General features: G+C 49.3%; 1 protein-coding gene across 6 annotated transcripts in view; it reads right to left on the bottom strand.

Moving 5' to 3' along the window:
* Positions 1-14,351, bottom strand: part of RAPGEF6 (Rap guanine nucleotide exchange factor 6) — a 1,719,096-nt gene that overhangs the window by 1,377,094 nt on the left and 327,651 nt on the right. The window lies entirely within an intron of this gene.

Genomic DNA, 14,351 nt, shown 5'->3' with positions numbered 1-14,351 from the left:
TTTTACCAAGCATTTCACTCTGCACCATCTGATGTCAGTTGCATAGTAGTCTTTGCATAGTATTTTCAGTTAGTCCAGTAACAGCTATCAAAATCTTCATCTTGTCTGGACATTCAATACATAGTCTTTAAATGTTCACAGTTTTGATAGCTCGCAGACACAAGCTAACCTACATTGCTTTTGACCCCCAATATGAACTACAGTGCCGAGTTTTCCACTTCATCTGCCTCCAAGCTCCATCCCTTTGCTCTTCCTCACCTTGTGAAATTTAGAAAGAATATATTCATTTAGGCACGTCTCTAACTGTAAAAAAGTGAGTACTTTCAATAACTCAAGTAGGTACTTGCCAACACCTACAAGTCAAATATAGACCGAGGTAGGGGTCATTATCGCAGGATAATTACCTGCCCACAACAGATGGTCTGAGGTGAAGCCAAGGGCCATTACCCCAAGCGATAATGACCCTGCCCGAGGTCTATAAGTCTATTAGCATGTGGTAATATCAATATAGGCTTTGGGATTGTGCAGGGACGTCATTTCATCAAAATGCCAGGGGTAGCGAAAGTGACATCACATGAATCGTGACCTCTGATGATGTCACAGGAAGTTATGTCACTGGACCACACCCCGAAGTGACATCATGGGAAGTGATGGCATGTGACCTTTAACCCCTTAACAAAACAGGAAGTGGCATCACATAGCATTGTTCCTCAGTAAACTAAGAAAAATATGGTTAGGATATCACTAATATGATGTACATTTCATACAAGAATGGATCAGCATATGTAGCGTTAATAGTGTGTATAGGCCCATATTACCAAATTACTTTGAGTGTAAGCAGACATATAACACAAAAACCTGGACTATTGTACATCACTCGAGATAAACTGTAAACAGACAGAGCATTTCGAAGAGGCCTAAACCCCAAAGCGCAGACATACAGTGCCTGCCAAGTGTCTGGCCACAGACTGGAAACAGCAACTGACCAACACAAGTTCAACCAGAAAAACGATGGGCTGGAGGGTTGCCCAGAGCAGTGCCAGTGGTTATGAATGATTTGAAGCCTTCCAGTCATCAACTTTCTGTTTTGCTTATTTGGTAAGTAACCCACCGTTTTTTATGTTAGATGGAAGATAGAGGCGAAGGATGTGTTGCAGGTCACAGTAATTGCAGTTTTTTTTTTTTTTTTTTTTTAAAGGTAAACAGCAGCAGCAGCTCCATGACATCACCTTTAGAAAAGGCCCGTTTTATTATTTTCTTTGGTCCATTATATCTTGCTTAATGCCAGCCTTCTCCAGCTTCTAAGCACTTGTACAGGAACTGAACCCATCTTGCACCGCATCCTCTTGTTCCAAAGCAAGTGCGTTGTCCCTGAGCTATCCTTCAAAATCTATATATTTTATGCTCGAGGAATTAACAGATGGTTTACTTCAAAAACGGAGGGCAACATCATGTAAATTAACCATCTCACCTTGTGTCTATCTACAGTGATGCAAGTCTGGCAGATCTGGGTCAGGTCAGACAGTGCCCAGGCAGGATTTGGAGGCAGAAGCCACTGGGGCACACCCCTCTCATCACAGGCCCAGTGGCTCACTGGATGTACAAAGCAGACAATGAGAAACACTGATGAGATGTGCGTTCATGCTGTGCGGTCACTGAGTACTGCAGGCTGCTCTGACCCATTCCCAGCTAGCTAGAATTAGCCCCTATACTCTTCCTGTTGCTACAGTACTGGGTATGAGCTGCAGTGACAGCCTTGCCTCTGAACTCAACCATTCAGGCATGCTTCACTAATAGACTGCCAACCTGTTGGTGATGGTGGCTTCATGGTTTTTCCTGCATCCCTGGCATTTCTCCAGCTAGTGAGGTCTAGATTCCAGGTGAAAAAAGCTATGGCACATTTAGCTAGATTTACAAATGCCTTTTTCAGGTGCAACACATCTGTTCTTGGGACTGTCTCTTTCTCCAGTGGCCCAGGGGTTGCAAGGAAAGGTCCAAGGGTAGCAGAGGGGGAGCAGCTGCTACCCCTGGCAGCCCCCCCCAATGACATCCCTGGGGTTGTGGTTAAGCGGAAAACGTTCAACAGTGAGTAAAAAAAATACTCTAACCTTGGTAGTAAATTAAATGTGTTTTTATTTTTTTAAATTTCAAAAATAAGGGACTCTTCATAAGTTAAGCATTTTACTAGCAACATTGGTTGAATTGGAAGCGTTTTATAATGAGTATCCAGGGTGCAACATTGCCAGGAGCTGGGAGTTAATTAGTCCTTACTTGTAGCCTCAAAGAGCCCGGTTAGCTTCATGCAAATAGCTACCATGAGCTATTTTTGACTGTCCAGGCTAACAGGTTCCATTCAAACATATATTCCTGACATCAACTCTGTTTTTGGGAATGTGTGTAAAATGAGCATAAAGACATGTAGGAGACATTTAAAGCAGATTGTTTTTGACAAAATTGACACACTGTTATAGTGTGGAAGTTAGATTTGTGACTTGCTCTCTGCTATCTCCTAGTTCCCCGAAGGTATCTTCTGCTTACTGACATATGCCTGATATCCAGGAGCTACTTTTAGATCCTGCTCATCAAATCCTTATTTCAACTCCTGGTATACATTGGGTGTAAGGTAAAAAGAAACTGTTTCTCTGTAAGAGTGAAAGCTTTTCACAAACTATAGCTATGTCTTTGGCGTGGTAAATTGGGTATTGCGGTGGAACAAAAAAGATCCTCTAAGAGTAGTTGCTTTATTATTTTCATGGCTGCTTTTGAAGTCAGAATATTCACAATGCAGTCAATACCAGTAGTTATTGGCTGTACTCTGAACACGCTGATTGTGTGAAAGGAGGTCAATGATGATATCCATGTGCTAATACAAATCAGGACTCAAATTTAGCAAGAAATTGACCAGAGGCTCCTCTACGCTCAGTTATGGCCTATGAACACATATGGGTGGCTAGCACCAAACATGGCCGAAATGTTGCTCTAATGAAAGACTTATGTTCTTCACACAATTTTTGGGGTTTAAGTGGCTGAAAGAAGACATTTTTCCCCAGAGGTCTGATATCATTACGCATTACTTTTTAACCCACAAAATATTTCTCTGATCATGTTAACATTTCCAAAGGTCTTCTGCATGCTTGTGTAAGAGAACATTTAAGATAAGTTTTTTGAATCTCCACGTTATTCTACCTTCTGAAAGAATTTTCTTTTCGCTGCGGGTGGCAGAAGCTGCACAAACTCCTACAAAAAGCACTGTCTTGGGAGACTATGATAGTTTATTAACACGATTATTTATAAAAGGCCAATTTCTTTTTGTGTCACTATGTTCATACTCTACATATTCGGCAAGCTTCCACACATTAGTATTCAATGTTATTTAACACATATATGATGTATTTCTTGATTTTTCCTTGGCCTCTGAACTCATGGACAGAAAGACGGGGCAAAAAATCAATCAATGTAACACTATCAAATGCAACCATTAGCATCAGGACACTTCCTCCCCAAGCTCGCACTGGTCTGAGGGGTGAGCTTTATAGGACATTCGGAGCCAAAGGAAAGGTCAAGCAGGACGCACCTTTTCACACAAGATGTCTTCAATCATTGAATACATAACATGTATACATAGATTGAAGGATGGGGTATTGGATGAGACAGATTCAGTTAACTAAAGTGTCCCCATTACTCTATATAGTCTCCGATTTACTTGCAAAATAGGAAATGCTTTACAACTTCAACTGGAAGCAATGTTCAGACAATGCCACAAAACTTTCTCAAAATTCACTACCCAAAATATTTGTTCGTGGGGAACAACTGTGCAATCCCTATTCCAAAACATTAACAGCAGTCAGAGTTCAGACTTTCTTCAGAGATCAGCAAATACTTGCCTGTTGTATTCTCCAAAAGCACTACATGGGAAAACGCAATCTAAAATCGGGAAAGCTGCTGTTTTAGATTGTCCCAAACCTCCTACATAAACAAAATATTCCATCACCTGGAAACAAATCTTCAATACCAAAGGAGGAGGAATCTCCTGCTATGGAACAGTGCTCTGGGCCCATATGTTCTCCACAACCAACTTTGCAATACTCGAGAGGCCCCACTGGAAGCGCACCCTGTACATTCCCCAATACACATCCACTGTTCAGCTAGAACCCGTCAGTATGAGAACATCAGAAACTGGAGACAAGAATTCAAACAGCAGCTCTGGTCTCCGCCTGAAAGAGAAGTAAATGCACAAAAGCAAAGCTGACAACAGCTCGAAATAAAGGACTAGACCAGAATCAAATAATTTACATCAGTTGCAGAAAACCCAGACTCGAGTACTGAAGGACATCTGGAAAGACGAGTAATTCAATGTTCTAATTCCTAACTATAACCTTTCCAAGACCAAATCCCTGTCTCATTCACCCAACCTTTTTCCCATACCTACTAATAGGGCATAAGATAAATGGATTTGAAATACAAACCTATTGGGCTATTATTATAAAGCACCTTATTCTGTTCTTCCAAGCTTCTAAAATGTGCTCAGTCACTCAATTACATGTACTCTCACGGCACACATTTCATTAAATATTAGTTATAAAAACCATCTCTTTAAGAAAAAAGTAATACTTTATTTGCTAGTGCCCAAGATTAAGTGAGAAAGAACTTCAAATAAATACATTGAAACAGATTCCAATATGTTTATCTTATCCTACGTACCTACAAATGGCTAGAGAAAATATCCTCCTTAAACGCCCCAAAACCCTACCTACTTTTCTCGAAACATTGTGTAAATCACCAACTAACGCAAACATCCTGACAGGTCAAGCATTGTCTCATCTGGAAACAATGCAATACGCCTCCGGTGTACACACCAAAAACACCTAGAATGCGCCTCTGCAGAGACGCCAGTTGCTCCTGGCTCTAACTGCACCAAAAGCCAAGCACAACACCTTCTTCTACGCAACCCACCTCCCCTCTTCCCCTTCAGATCCATGAGGGCGCCTGGAGATCATGCAAAAGGCAACAGTGCGCAGGATTAACCAGGTTACTCACCGTAGTGACAACCTTACTCCTAGTCCATAGTCCCCTTTCCTCCATACTTATGGGACATTCCTCCGTCCTGTGGGACGGGACCGGAGCACTTTGTAAAAAGCATCCAAAAATGTTGCAAACATTTGTAGTCCTTCCTCTCTTTCTATGCGGGGCCTGGCACGTGGCCGTAACCCCGCCCATCTCGGCTCTGCCCCACGCATCACCCATCAGTCCTTTTCTATCGCCAGGTCAGAGACCTTTTAGCAATAACAGAGGAACCTTATTAGAGGGGACGGCGGGCGGGCATATGGAGGAAAGGGGACTATGGACTAGGAGTAAGGTGGTCACTACGGTGAGTAACCTGGTTATACTCCTACGTCCCGTGCCCTTTCCTCCATAATTATGGGAGATTCCCAAGCACTCCTTACAGGAACTATGGGTGGATGGAAAGAAAACCTTACTGAAAAAGGTTCTTCAGCACAGCCTGACCAAACTGAGCATCAGATCTTGAGCTCATGTCTAGACAATGCTTACAAAAAGCAGATGGGGAGGCCCAAGTAGCTGCCTTTGCAATGGTCTCCCAGAGGACATATTTCTGAAAGGCAACCGCGGCTGCCTTGCCCCGCACCAGGTGTGCATGAATACCTTTAGGAGACTTCAGCCCTTGGACGGTGTAAGACTCCGTAATGCAGGCAGTGATCCATCGGGAGATAGTCGCCTTTGAGCCCTGCTTACCTTGTGGATTACCAAAGGTCACCAACAGTTGAGAAGAGCTCCTAGACTCGGATCTTCTGTCCAGATAGAACTTAAGAGCCCTTCTAACATCCAGGCAATGCAGAACCCTTTCTGCCTCTGAGGCGGGGTTCGGAAAAAAGACCGGCAGGGAGATTGACTGGTTCAGATGGAACTCAGAGACCACCTTCAGCAGGAAAGCAGGATTTGTCTGTAGGACCACCTTATCCTTGTGAAAGACCAAGAAGGGATGCTCCGCCGACAAAGCCTGGAGCTCACTCACGCGCCTTGCTGAAGTAACGGCAACCAAAAAGGACACCTTCCACGACGAGTGCTTGAGGTCCACCGTGGCCATTGGTTTGAAAGGTTTATGGCACAACGCCGTCAGGACCACATTTAGACTCCACGCCGGGTGCGGACTACGAATCGGAGGATAAAGGCACGTCAAGCCTGCAAAATGCCTCTTAACCACTGGGTTAGACAGAGAGTAAGATCATTGGTCCGTAGATAGGTAAGCGGAAACCGCCAAAAGATAAGTTCTGCATGACAGAACGTGAACACCCGACTCTGCTAAGTGGGATACAAAGGACAATACCGTGTCAATTGTAGCCCCCCTTGGGTCCAGCTGCTTGTTTAAACACCAATGACAGAACCTGAGCCATTTCCTTCTGTACTGGGACCTAGTCAAGACCGTATCTGGCCAGGCGTGATCATCTTGAATTTCTCTTGGGGTAGGAAAAGATTGAACTGGGAAAGGTCTAGGATGGTGCGCAGGCCAGCCTGGTTGGGGTTGGGCACCGAAAATAGCCGGGAGTAGAAGCCCTCCCCTCGTTCCCCAAGGGGAACGGGTTGCACAGCTCTGAGATCCAGAAGTTTATGAACCTCGGCTTTTAGGGAGGACGACCCTGACTGCTGGAAAGGAGGGTTGAAGGGTGGGGTAGGGGGTAAGGGTAAGCGGAAGCCCGCCCGAGCGACTGGCAAGATCCACCTGTCCTCGGTGATGGTCTGCCACACCTCCCAGTGAGACGCAATGCGTCCTCCCACCGGGGTCTCGTGCGAGCGTGGAGAACCCTCATTTTGCAGGCTTTTCAGTGGCGTTACCACCTGAACCTGAGGAGGAGGTTGAGGAGCGGGAGAAAAATTGAGTCCGTTGCTGCCTCCGGCGGTTGTTACCCAAAGGGGTATCCACTCTGCGAGATTTCCGGTCTAGAAACCCTCTAAAACCAGAAGAGGGCCGGGTTTGCGACAACGGTCTCTGGGTTCTAAAAGGAGTTTTAACCAGGACGGACAAGGACTTAGTTGTCTGTGTGCTGTCCTTCGTTTTGGTCAGCTCCACATCCGTTGTAGAATGGAAAAGCTCCTTACCATCAAACGGAAGGTCCAACACCTTGTCCTGCAACTCCTTTGAGAATTTGGTGGCATGCAACCACGCCTGTCGGGAGGTATCAACCCCCAGCATAAGGCCCCGAGCCGAAGTGTCGACGTGATGAGCGGCAGCCTCCAGCAGATCCTGGGCCAAGACTCTGGCATCGGACAATCCCGCAATAAAATCTTCCAGCTTCTCGACCGGAATGAACTCCTCGAACTCCGACAGACCATTCCACATCCTCATATTCGTCCCCGCTAACACCAGTTCTGCATTGGCCTGCCGGAGCTGCAAGGCAGAGTTAGCGAAAATCTTCCTCCCAAGGGAGTCGAGGAGCTTGTCCTCTTTCCCCAGAACCTGAGTAGCCATCGTAGAAGAGGATGCTGCAGGCCTGGACTGTAAAGTGGCCGCAGCCACCACTGTGGAGGAGGGGGGCGGACAAGATGACAGGGCCTCTTCCGAAGAATGCAGCCTGTATTGCGCATCAATTTTCTTATTGACGAAAAGTCCAGAGTGTGGCTTTTCCCAGACCCTACGGACCTCGGCCAAAATGTCCTTCTGCAAGATCAGGCCGGTACGCTCCGAAGGAGACCGGGTGAAAGCCCCCGAAAGCACACCCTCTTGCAGAGCGGGTGCCTCGGGCACCGGAACATCCAAAAAGCACATCATGTCCAGTACCCGGTCATGAAAAGTTCTAATAAAGCGGGGCTTCTCCTAATTGTCCTGATTGCCCTGCGCCTCATCCAACAGGTCAGGATCCTGTTGAACCGTGTCAGGCACTGCCCTGTCCGCAGGGGACAATGCAGGCAATGGCGGAAGGGTCGGGGGAGGCACCGTAGGCAAGGGCGACATCGGCAGAGCCACCGGAGGAGCGGGTGGAGCCGGAGGCGCAGGTGGGCATATCACCCTAAAAAGGCCCTTGAAATACTCCCTCATGGGGTCGGTACGCATGAGCGTCTGAAATTTGGCGAAAAAAAAGTGTCCTCCGGAGACGGTTTTGGAGCTACCGGAGGAGGCCTCTCATGAGGGGGATAATTCCAGGGACGCAAAGGGGAGGGTTGCCACACAGGCCCAGAAGTGTCCACAAAAATCAAAGGTGCCGACCCCACAGGCAACGAGACATTGTGCGGAAGGGGCATCCGAGCGTTCCAGTCATAAACTGGGCGAAACGGATGCGCACAAGACATTTTATGTTCACCCACAGAACCAAGTCCTACACCTGAGGCCGATTGCGTAGTTGTAGGGGAAGCGCCCAAAATGGCTGCCATTTTGCCATCACCTGAGGGAAACTGCGGCACATGAGGAAGTGAGGCAGGGGTCCCCGTCGATAGATCAGGGGTCTTAATTTTAGCCTTTACGCAAGGAACCTCGCCGAGCCGGTACTATGAGGCCTGGAATGTTTCTGCGACATACCAATAGCCAAACTAGCCTTTCCAATAAGTACCTCGGCACTGCCAGTAAAGGAAGAACTTTCACTCCTTGCCCCCTCAACAGTTCTGGCGTCGCCACAAGAGCGGGAACGGTGAGAAACAACTTTCACCCATAAGGCCTTGCCAGGCCTCTCAGAAATGTTGGTTACTTTAGCCTCTGTACGTGGGACCTCAAATCCAGGTCCAATAACAGCCTTACTAGCGCGGGCCTAGAACATCCGTTCGGTAACACAAAGCCCAACCAAGGCCTTGGGGCGCACCCCGGTACTTTTGAGGGAAGCCGATAAAGAGGCCTCAGAGCGAGCTCCGGTACCCCACAATTCAGTAGAACTGGGTCTACAAGCAGCCCCGACAGGAGGGCCCTCGGAGCGTACTCCAGTATCCACAGGCCCCTTACGGAGACTCTCGGAGAAAACTCTGGTACAATTATTAGGCCCAGAAGGCACCTCGGGGCAATCCCTGGTGACAGAGCGGCTATTGCTCCTCCCGGCTCGGGAAGAGCCCGGAAAGGTATCTCCCGGCCGGGTGCTCTGAAAAGTAAAGAACTTACCGGGCGTTTCTTCTTTTCGTCGATAAAAGCTTGAAAATGCAAAGGAGGAGTACGTCGAAACACCTCCTCCCACCGCTCCAACCGACGTTTAAGTGCCCGGACCGAAAGGGAATCCCAGTAAAAACAGGAGTCCCAACGGTGGTCCAGACCCAAACACTTGAGACAAAGAGGATGGGGATCCGCCCTCTCAAAGCATCGGTGAAACGATGAACAATCTGGAAAGTCTAGTTTGAACGACATAGACAGACTAGTGCACGATCGCTAGCGAGAGCAAGAGAGGAGGAAAAAAGGGAAGATCTTCCACGGATGCAAGTGCGTCCAGTCCCGAACGAGCGCAGAAAAGGACTGATGGACGAAGCGCAGGGCGGAGACGAGATAGGCGGGGTTACAGCCGCGTGCCGGTCCCCGCATAGAAAGAGGAAGGACTACAGTATGATGCAACATTTTTGGATGGTTTTACAAAGTGCTCCGGTCCCACCCACAGGACGGAGGAATGTCCCATAAGTATGGAGGAAAGGGGACGGGACGTAGGAGTAAATAAACAACATATTTAGGGATTTTATGCAACTGGTTATTAACCCCTTACGTGCCAAGGACGAGGTATCTCGTCCTTGAAATTGCATACGCAGTGCCAAGGATGAGATAGCTTGTCCTTTTTGGCACCTTGTTTTGTGTGATCCCTGCAAAGCAGGGATCACACAAAACTGTAATCCAACCCCCGGGCTATGTGAGGGGGAGGTCCCCCTCACTGCCAGGGGGCTTGGATTACCTTCAGTTTCATGTCAGCATGCGTAATGCACGTCGGCGTGAAACGGAAAGTAATTTTCACAGCAGCAGCCATTTCGGGCTGCTGTGGTGAAAATAGAAGGTGAGTGTTCACTTTTCTCCCACTCGATCTCCGGCTGTATTTCAAGCCGCAGATCGAGGGAGGTGTCGTTGGAAAGGGGAGATTCTCTTCTTTCCAACGATACCCTTTGTGTGGCATTTCTGCTCACGGATCGGGCGCAGGGCGCGCGATCCGTGGGCAGCAATGTCACAGGATCAATAGAGATCCGTTTGTGACGCAGGGGGAGGGGGGACTGCTTACTAGGTAAGCAGCTTTCCCCCCGTGGCCCTAAAGCATGAAAGAAATTGAAAACAAAAAAAAAAACGAAGGGAGGTGGGAGGGGGTTTGGGACTAGTCACCAGGGATATTGGCGAATGTGGTGTTGCTGGAAAGGGGAAATACTCCCCTTTCCAACGACACCATGTATATGAGGCATTGCTGGTCACGGATAGGCGCAGAGCGCTCGATCCGTGACAAGCAATCCACTGGATCACCAGGGATACGTTTGTGACGTGGGGGGGTTGCTTACAGTAAGCAGCCCTCACCTCCCCCTTGGCTGCCAAAGTATGGGGGCAGATCATCTGCCCCCAGGGAAGGGGGGCAAAAAAAATAAAACATTTAAAAAAAAAGAAATAGACCGGGGAGGGGTCGGGGTGGGGCTGGGGCCCACACAGAAAAGGGGGGTGGCCCTCTCCCCCTCACCTCAAGGGGAAATGGGGGCATCCCTTGTAGCCCTCCCTGGGGGCAAATATCTGCTCCTAGGAAGGGGCATCTGACCCCAGGGAGGGCTGCATGAGATGCCCCCTGTATTTGGTGTGGGGGTAGAGGGTCACCCCCCATTACATTAGAAAATTACTTGGCGGTTTAGGGTGCCCCTCAGCCCGCCCTAAAGTGTAGCATACCATTTTCCATTTTTTTTCTTTGTTTACGAAACTTGCCTTGGGCAGAGGGTCACATTGGGGTGCCCAAACCTTACTGCCCCACCCACTGGGGGGCCTGTCCCACCATTTTTGGGGGCCCTAGTGGGTGTGGCAGTAAGGTTTGGGCACCCTGGGGCCAGATTGGCACACCAATGGAGTAGGTGCCATGTCATGAAGCCCTCCCTGGGACCAGATACCTTCTCCTAGGAACGGACGCCTGTGCCCAGGGAGGAGTGCAGGACAGCCCCCCCAACCCATCATCTGGCCCTGGAGAGGGCTTCATGAGATGGGCCGCCCCTCCAATTGGGGTGGGGGTGGAGAGGTGCACCCCCCCTTCACATTAGAAATTTCCACAGCAGTGTAGGGGGCCCCTCCACCCCCGCTAAAGGGCAGCCTGCCATTTTGAATTATTTTCTTTATTTACTATACCTGCCTTGGCGCAGAGGGGCACATTGGTGTGCCTATCTGGCGCCGGGGTGCCCAAACTTTACTGCCCCACCCACTGGGAGGCCTGTCCCACCATTTTTGGGGGCCCTCTCCACCCCACCCCAAATGGAGGGGGGGTGTACCTCACGCAGCCGTTTGTAGGAGGCCCAGGGAGGCCTGCATGAAGTGCCCCTGCCACCCATTTTGGGTGAGGGGGGAGAGGGCCCCCAAAAATGGTGGGACAGGCCCCCCAGTGGGTGGGGCAGTAAGGTTAGGGCACCCCGGGGCCAGATTGGCACATCAATGTGCCTCTCTGCACCAAGGGGAGTTGGGTTACCAAAGGAAAAAAGTGAAAATGGTGGAACGCTTTTTAGGGGGGGCTGTGGGGAACCCCAAAGGGTCAGAATGTTCTAATGGGATGGGGTGTTGACCCCACTCTCCCCCCACCCGCAATGGAGTGGGTGCCATGTCATGCAGCCCTCCCTGGGACCAGATATCTGCTCCTAGGAAGGGACGCCTGAGGCCAGGGAGGAGCGCAGGACAGCACCCCGCCCTTATCTGCCCCCAGGGAGGGCTACATTTTGCTGGTGTGACCGTAGGTAACATGTTTTTTGTTTTGTTTACAGCTTTTTCTACGCGAGCAGCTAAAACGTTATGCGAGTACTGTTTTTTATTATTCTATGGTTAGGGCCCACTGTCAGTGGGGTGGGTGAGACTGGGGCTGGATTGTTGGTGGTGTGGGTGGGAATGGGCCGTCTGGGCAGATATGTTGGTGGGCTGGGACACAATTGCAGGGGCAGGCCACAAATCGCCCCCAGAACATTGGTGTTTCCCGGGGAGCGGATCCCTCCCATGTGGGTTGTACGTCTGCAAGCCCAAGCTCCACCTCTGGCTGTGCTACGTTACAGATGTCACCTCCGGGGTGGAATGGGGATCCTGCTGGGGCTCCCTGGAGCTGCTGCTGTGCTTATCAGACGGTACACCCACATGATACATGGATGTCCAAGGCCAGGGACATCACCTCCAACTGTCTTGGACTTGCGGCTGGGCTGCATTACAGCTTTTCCCTTCGGAGAGTTATTGGCACACTGCCGAGACTGCTTGGCGGGGAGAAGCTGTAACTCAGGGCAGCCAGGGCTTCAGCAAAGTTGGCGGTAATATCCCTGGCCTTGGGCACCCTTCTCCCATGTGGGTCTTTGCCGGGGGTTCTGGCTAATAAATTCTGGGCCGCTTCGTGCAAGTCAGACCTCTGTGGATTTCCACGGGTGTCCTCTTTTGGGAAATGCATGGGGTTCCCTGTTTCCCTTGCTGGCTTCGACACCCTAGGCCCAAATCTGTAGGTTGGCCACATGAACAAAATGTTCTGTGGCGAAAGCCTTGGGGTTACCAGCGGGTTACCCTTTTCCTTTTGCGTCCCCGTTAGGTGCACCCACACATGTGAGGTACTGTTTTCGTCAGGACACCTGTGGGAACGCGAGAAGGTATGACATCTGTTGTTGGCGATGTGTTTCAGTGAGTGGACACAGGGAAATGTCTCTGAAATTGACTGGAAATTAAGATAATTCTCAGACATTTCGCTCTGGCCACCCACCGAAACACACCGCCAACAACACATGGCCTACCTTCACACGTCCCCACACGTGTCCCGAGGAAAACGGTACCTCACATGTGTGGGTGCACCTACCGGGGGCGCAAAAGGAAAAGGGTAACCCACTGGTAACCCCAAGCCTTTCGCCACTGCCCATTTTGTTCATGTGGGCAACCTACAGATTTGGGCCTAGGGTGTCGAAGCCAGCAAGGGAAACGGGGAACCCCATGCATTTCTGAAAAGAGGACACCCGTGGGAATCCACAGAGGTCTGACTTGCGCAAATCGGACCAGAATCTACTACCCAGAACCCGTGGCAAAGTCCAAATTTGGGTGTAAAAAAACACTATTTCCAGACATTTCATTCTGCTCTACCACCAAAACATGCCGCCAACAGATGTCATACTTTCCCGCGTTCCCACAGGTGTCCCAACGAAAACTGTACCTCACATGGGTGGGTTCACCAATCTAGCCGCAAAGGGAAAAGGCTAACCCACTGGTAACCACAAAAGGGTTGGGGAGATAACCTACAGATTTGGGCATAGGGTGTCCAAGCCACCAAGGAAAACTGGGAACCCCATGCATTTCTGAAAAGAGGGCACCAGTAGGAATCCACAGAGGTCCAACTTGCGCGAAGCGGACCAGAATGTTTTACCCAGAACACCCGACAAAGTGAAAAATGTGGGTTTCTTCGGCACATTTCAGACTTTGCCGGGGCTTCTGGGTAATAAATTCTGGGCCGATTTGCGCAAATCATACCTCTGCGGATTCCCACGGGTGTCCTCTTTTGGGAAATGCATGGGGTTCCCCGTTTTCCTTGGTGGCTTGGACACCCGAGGCCCATATCTGTATGGTGTGCCCGTCTGCAGTGTGAAATTCAGGTGTGAAAACAGACATGGGGTTACTTGTGTTTTAGGCTTTCCTCTTGGCACCCAGGTAGGTGCACCCACACATGTGAGGTACCGTTTTCATCGTGACACCTGTGGGAACGCAGGAAGGTATAACATTTGTTGTGTTTGTGTGGTTTTCATAACGTTTGACCCATTTGCTGGTGCCCTTTGTCACACAACCCTTTCATTTCCCAAATGTGACCTACATTTAGTCGCTGCTTTAGGCACCATACACTTTTGTAACCTGCACAAGTCACGTACCCTTGAAAAGGTCTGCCTATGCTCTTTCAAAAAATGTATTCTTGCCGTTCCTCACCACATTGGTTTTCCCGATTTACACATGCTAAGTGCGTCTGTTCAGGCCGTGAGCATAAAACTCCTGTGTACCATGGCTCAGTGTTTGGCTTGTTTTTTTAAAACACTACAAAAAATATGTGCTTTCCTAACTGCAAGAGTCGGGGGAATGTAGCAGAGCATTGCTTTTCTCAAAATTCATAGAAGCCAATGCCGTACCAAGCCAACCATGTCCAACACATACCTTTGTTTTCGGTCATTTTCCCACCTTTACCCCAATCCATGGCATTTTCCCCTACCTAGTTGTTGCCTGA

Source organism: Ambystoma mexicanum, chromosome 3p (genome assembly GCF_040938575.1).
Source record: "Ambystoma mexicanum isolate Mex_15411 chromosome 3p, UKY_AmexF1_1, whole genome shotgun sequence".
NCBI classification, from domain to species: domain Eukaryota; kingdom Metazoa; phylum Chordata; class Amphibia; order Caudata; family Ambystomatidae; genus Ambystoma; species Ambystoma mexicanum.
This window is presented reverse-complemented; position numbering and strand designations above follow the sequence as displayed.